The sequence below is a fragment of the Rhopalosiphum padi genome, chromosome 2 (genome assembly GCF_020882245.1).
Source record: "Rhopalosiphum padi isolate XX-2018 chromosome 2, ASM2088224v1, whole genome shotgun sequence".
Lineage (NCBI taxonomy): Eukaryota > Metazoa > Arthropoda > Insecta > Hemiptera > Aphididae > Rhopalosiphum > Rhopalosiphum padi.
The window spans coordinates 28,597,282-28,604,238 of record NC_083598.1 but is presented as its reverse complement, the minus strand read 5'-3'; the positions used below and the strand labels follow the sequence as shown (position 1 = coordinate 28,604,238).

At 26.6% G+C, this 6,957-nt stretch overlaps 1 non-coding gene across 1 annotated transcript; it reads right to left on the bottom strand.

The window, feature by feature from the left end:
• Positions 1-308: 308 nt before the first annotated feature.
• Trnas-aga (transfer RNA serine (anticodon AGA)) lies at positions 309-390 on the bottom strand. Its single transcript has one exon. It is a non-coding gene; the product is annotated as a tRNA-Ser (tRNA).
• Positions 391-6,957: the final 6,567 nt, after the last annotated feature.

Here is a 6,957-nt window from a genome sequence, read left to right as displayed (position 1 = left end):
ATTTAGATAATTGTAATTCTAACTTTTATCCTTATATGTTTGTAAATTATCTCACTATATTATTATGGTTTTTAATGAAAAATATTATTTTTGATCTCGTAATTAACGCAGCGGGTTTATAAAAATAAATATACCTAAATTCTAATTTAAAATAAGCAATTTATAAAAAAAAAAATAGGTACTCATAAATAAGCATACACGCTAAGAGTAGGTATGGACATTAAAAGCTGATTAATTAATTAGGGAATCATACATACAACAATACTTGACTTAGTAAATAAAATTTCAAGAGAAATTCAAAATTTAATCGCAGTCGGTAGGATTCGAACCTACGCTCCCAGAGGGAATCTGATTTCTAGTCAGACGCCTTAACCGCTCGGCCACGACTGCTTGTTTAATTTGTTAATAAATAGGTAAATAAAATTATAATAATAACAAAATATCTAATATATTTTAGCAGTGTTCGCTGTGTTGGGACTCTTTTTCATTCATCGTCCCTATTGCTAAAAAGAACGGTAGTGTTTCTGTTCCTTCAATTTTTTTTTTTTATCTGAATGATATTTTTTGTGGACAATTTTTCAATTACTTAAAATAATTAACTAATTTTTCAATGCAATACTTTTTCTACAAAATAATTTGAATACGATTGATCTTTGAATATATCAACTTTTAATTTTTGGTCATTTACAATTATATTCAATGCTAAACTACATAATGAAATAAACTAACAAAGAGTAAAGGAAAAATGAGGATTTTTAGGGAACTCCGATATTTGTTAAAATTAATTTGGTGTATTTGTTAATATTTAAAAAATGTTCAGCGTTGACTTTAAATTGTCATTGAATAGTTATTTTGTCAATTTTTGATAAAGTAAGAGAATAAAATTATTAAAAATTATAATAAAATGATTTTTTCCAATTATTGGAGTTAAGTTATATTAACAACTCCTTCGCTCAGAATTTTTTATTATTTAATAGTAATTATTAATTAATATAATATAATGGAACATTGTCTATATAGTATATTGTATTAATAATTTATTAGTAGCTGACGAAGTGATTGTGATACCAACACTAAATAATTTTTAGATAATATTATCATTAAAAATAACGTGCTGCATTCATTTTTTTTTCATATGAGGAACTGAAATTCTAGTTCGTGTTCCTCATATATAAAAACTTTTTCCCGTTCCTCGTTAGTCGTTCCTTTCCTACACTGATTTTCAGTATCCCCTACGACCTGGTTCAGGGGCTGCTCCATTAACTTGGTTGTTAAAGGAATGGTGGTGTGAGTCATAATATTTCAAATATTTGTAATGATACTAATAGTATATATTTTTATATAGTTAATTATATAGTTTATTTATACTTCATGGTATAGACCTATTTACACACTTGTACGTATCTAAAATAACCGATGGTTTAATATGTATTTTTTATTATTTTGATTATAACAAAATACAATTTTTTAGAAATTAGGTTTTAAGGAGAGTATGTCGTATGTGACTCCTAGTCATCCCCCTTAAGCTGCTTCTGAACTAGTAAACAGACATTTTGTCCCTGCCGTTTCATTCCCGTTAAAAAATTGAGTTTACGGACGTTTCATTTTTGATAAATATTAAGACGGGACTTTGGTCTCCGGGGTATTTTAATTATAAAACTTTAATTATATTCAGCTTTTTAAATCATTATTTGTATTAATTTTTACTGCTTGATTCAATTCCATTAATTCATTAAAAATTAACATATTCATTTTTAATATTTAAATGACAATAATAATAAAAAAAATAACGAAATAATGAATGTGCCAAAAACAACTAGTTTTATAAAAAAAATAAAATAAAAAACATAAGTCAGTTATTAGATTCTGAACGGAGTGATGAATGTATTGATTTTACAAAGGTGTGTGTTTTTTTTTTATTTTTATTTTTTTATTTTTGTGTCTGTCATCACTTTTTGGAGTAGTAATAATGCTTCGATTTTTGACTTCAGCCCCTCTTTGAAAAGGAAAATTCATCTTGTTTTACTTTGGAGGTTTCAATAGTTTTCAAAAGCGTCGGGAAAAACCATGAAAAAATTACGGAAAAACGGGAATTTTTACGCATAACTACTTTTCGACAAAATCGATTTTTTGATTTTGCTGTAACTCTAAAAAAAATCATTGTAAATACTTGAAATTTTCACCAAATGTTTATATTATGGTTATCTATTTGCGATTAAATTTTCAAATATTTTGACCTTTTTTAAGCTACTTATAGACAATTGAAATTTTCGACAATTTTTAAGTTTTTTTTCTTAAAATGCCGATAAAAAAATTTGGCTATCCAAAAAATCTTTAAAATTTAATACAAGGTTTATTATAAGTTGTACTTATCGTAGTAAAAAAAAATCAAAAATCGTTAGTCACAATTTTCGTTTATAAGCATTTTAAGTTCAAATGATTACAAAATATATCAAAATCACGAAAATTTGTAAAGAATTTTGAAGTTGAAAATTTATAAAATTTTTGTGATTTATACTTAAGGTTCAAAAATATAATACAAAGTTATCCATAAGTTTTTCTTTAAGTAATTGTAAAAAAAAAAATCCAGCGTCAATATATAAAACATTTTATGAGCGTATGAAATTTAATTTTTTACGAAATCACGTAAAATAACGATATATTACAATATAAATATAAGTAATAATAATAATATAATATAACCAACTAATTATCATTGACTGACAAATCATCTCCGTTCAGAATCGTTTTTCGTATACAATGATATCCGTCATTGCATTCAAATTTAACACATCCACACGACCAGTGACCTACTCTCTATCTCTACTATACAGCAGAGCAATACCCACTTGCCCACTTGTTTATGAATAAATTTATTAGTTTTTTAATTATTTTCTAATTGTCTGTGAAAAAAAGAAAATATTTTTATATTATACCAGTTTTCAACAAAATCGATTTTATTCTTTTGTGGTAATTCAATACACTAAATATTAAATAAACGTAAAGATTCGAAATTTTAATTAAATATTTAAATTAAGACATTATAGACACAGACATGATATCATTTTCAAAATATTGTTAGCTCTTTTTGTTCTACTTATATAGATACATTTGAAACTTTATTTAGTTGCTTTTCGATTTATGTTGATAAACCTAATTTTGTAAGAAATATAGACAATTTAATACAAAGGTCTTATATTATAAGCAATTTAAAATTTTAAAATAATAATAATATAGTATTATAATTTATAGTACTTTTTTACCAACTTTTAAAGTTAGTCAATATAGTAATACTTCAGAACTTTACAATTTAGTTTTTTACGGTTAAAAACCTTTTAAAGGTAAAAAAGTTACCTCTGCTTCACATTCTAAATTAAAGCAGCTAAATCGAACTAGTCCACATGTTTTTTAAATAGCGAAACCGGGAGTGGTAAACTGAGTGCCGAGTAATAATATTTTTCGAAAGAATAATTTATAAATAACGACAATGTATCTACTTAAAAATAAAATGTCTCTTCAATGAGTACTGTATAGTGACTATAGTCACCAATTAGTGATTATCGATTACCGATTTCCTTACTTAAATACATTCAAATAGATATATATGTATTATGTATATATATATATAAAAATACGTAGCAAAGAGGTAGGTAATTAAAATGAAAAAAATAACAATAGAAAACAATTTTTTTGAGACAAGAAATGTTGAAATATGAAAATAAAAATATTTCAAGATTTGAATTCGTTAAGAATATCTGAATATATCAAATAAATTTTTACCATGTACATAAATAGTAATGAATACAAATAATAATTTGAATTTGTATATTATATATTTAATTAGTTATGATTTTTATGTATAACGTAGTGAATTATATTAGATACTAAAAACAAAAAAAGCATATTTTTAACCACGCCAGTTATGTTAACAATAGATAGTACCAAACCCGTAAAAGTGAGAAGGAAAATGTGCTGTTTTGGAAACTAAACCTATTACAACCAGGGACTCAGTTTACCTTATACCTTTTCAAATCCGGGACTAGGTTTACCACAAAAACGGTATTTTGGACTCAATTTACCTAGCCCCAGCGAAACCAACTATTTATCAAACAATAACTGACCTAACTAAACCTAACTTAACTGATTAAAAATAATGTATTGTTGTCCACATAACTTAATATAGTCACAATATAAATATACTAATATTGATTACTGCAGTGGTTATAAATGTAATTATTCTTTACTATGTTTGTATATATAATATATAGTGCAAATTAAATTCAACCATAAAGCAAATGCTTTTCTCAATGTTATAATATTAAATAACACGCTAAAAAATGCCAGTCCTGTAATAATTTCCTTTAGGTACCTACTATATTGATTAATCAATTAAATATTAATATTTATTGGGTGCTTGTTATACTTGTATAATAATAGAGGTACACTGCAGTATACTGCAAACAATGACTAATAATAATAAAATTATATTATAAAATATTCTAAAAAATGTTTTATATTTGTAATGTTTGTGTACAATTATTAACACTTCCATTAAAATAAAGTCTTCAACTGTTATCAGTTATATGCATATTTATTGTTATATTACTAATTATTATGTTGGTACATTATTGTTGTAATTATTGTAGGTAATTCAATGTATGCAATTATTACGGTTTTCTCCATCTGCAGAGTGCACCGTAACAAAAAATATAATCGCTAACAAAAAAATATGTGTCTTTGCAAATTTTCTTTTTAAATTTCACGTTAAAACCTTATCCTAAATTTTTAATGCATGTATCAAATAGTTTACATATTTTCTTGATTTTGGCGAATTTTATAAAAATAACACTGCCCTTTAATAAACACTTATAAATATTGTATAATATGTATTGTTTATTATTTTTGCCAAAATAAATATCATTATTATTATACTGGGTCAAAAACCACCTATATTTTAAGAGGCAGTTGCAAATAAACAAACAAAGAAAAAGGAAAATCCTTTTATTTTTACTAATAAATATTATGCCATTTTTAATTATTTATTTTAAACATTATATCGGTTAAGAGTGTCCTCCATTGTTAACACATTCACAAAGCCTTTCCCGATAGTTTTCCATAACTCTTAGTGTCATTGCTGGTGTAATGGAGGCCAATGCCTAGTGATTGGCTCCTTAAGTGATTCTAGGAGTGCGGGGCGATGATCGTACACTGTGCCTTTAAATATCCCCAAAGAATGTAATCACAGGGTGATCAAGTTAAAAATTTAAATTTAGAATTTTTTTTTAAAATCATGTTTTATTTTCGTTATTTTTTGTTGGTTTTTATTTCATTTTTTTTTGTTTTGTTTTTTATTCCTTGCCATTGCATATCTACTAAAAATGGCATGTATACCACTATCCATCGATACCCTCTCCACTGTTGTACCAATACCACAACTCACACACCGCTATTTCTAAATAAGGGAGTTTTTTTTTTCCGGACCCTATATTACTTATAAAAAAGTTGTGATAAATGCATTTTTGAAATTTTTTATTTATTTTTACTCGTTTGAACAGCTTATGAAAAACTTTGTAATCATTTTTATCAAAGTTTATAAAAAAAAGAATATAAATACTGGATGATCAAAATATGTTCATGCACAAAAAAAGCCAAACTATTTTAATAATTATATCATATTTAGAGAACATAAGTTTAATATTACTATAATTGCAGTTTAACTACCACGCTATTTTTTCCAATTTTATTTTTATTTATGAAACGTGTATTTAAATGAGTTATAAGAACGATGGGACAAAAACAAATTTTTAAAAATCATTATTTTGGAAGTTTTTTGAAGTTCTTGAAGTTTAGGATTTTACGTTTTTACGCATGCGCACCACGCTGTATTTTAATGCCACGCGAGGTGTCTAACGAATTTTTTAATTTTTTTTAGACATTTTAATAAATTATGAATGATAGTGAAATCATATCACGATCGACTTCCCAGGTTTACAACATTAGTAACTAGGGTCTAGGGCTAGTAATCGTAGGGGGTGACTTTTTTATTTATTTATTTATTAGGTTATTGGCTGCGCGAAGGTCAGGTATGCTCTCCCCGCTAAGTTTACAAAGGGGTCACCAACCACCTTCCTTTCCCTTTAGGTTTGCTATTTTAGCCCCGAGGAGTTCGGGGATCAAGTCTGGCGACCAAAGCTGGTAGGTGAAGGCATAGGCGCCAAGTACATGGGTGCTCGGGTGCTTGAGCACCCATTGAAAATATTTATAGGTATAGGTAGTGAGAGGGAAAAAGCCCCTCACAATTACTTGACATTGGTATGAGCACCCAATAGATTTTTGAAAACCTGGCGCCTATGGGTGAAGGAAGCCACTATACTTGACATAATGACATTTAACTGTTAGCAGCTTTTTTACTTTAAAACCTAAATAAAATAATTTTAAGGCGAGAATACTGGAGATATAGATACTAAGGTACACAATCACAGAATATTGAGAATTACGATAATTATCTACGAATTAATTTATACTTGTCTACCCGATATTTTCGATTCGATAATAACTTATTTACCTCATTTAACATAATTAACGTTATTAGTCATTACTCACAGAAATACAGAATACAATATTATCTAGCGCTTAAACTTACCTGTATGATGTACATTTTTAGTTTGCCTTCGATTCGAGTAGATTGGTGCATATAGGACATAGGTGGTGCATTCGTGCATTACTTAAAAATAAAAATCCATCAGAGAACGTTCAAACGTTGTCAAAACTCAAAAGTAAATTAAAAATTAAAATATAATGTTTTACAAATAATTTACAACCATGGTATATAATTTATACCCATTACCACACAATAACCTGTTACTATCATTTTATCTTTGTTATTACCAGTAGTTAAATTCTAATTACTGATAAAGTGATAAGTACTTGGATTATTAGTTTTATTTAAGTTGACAA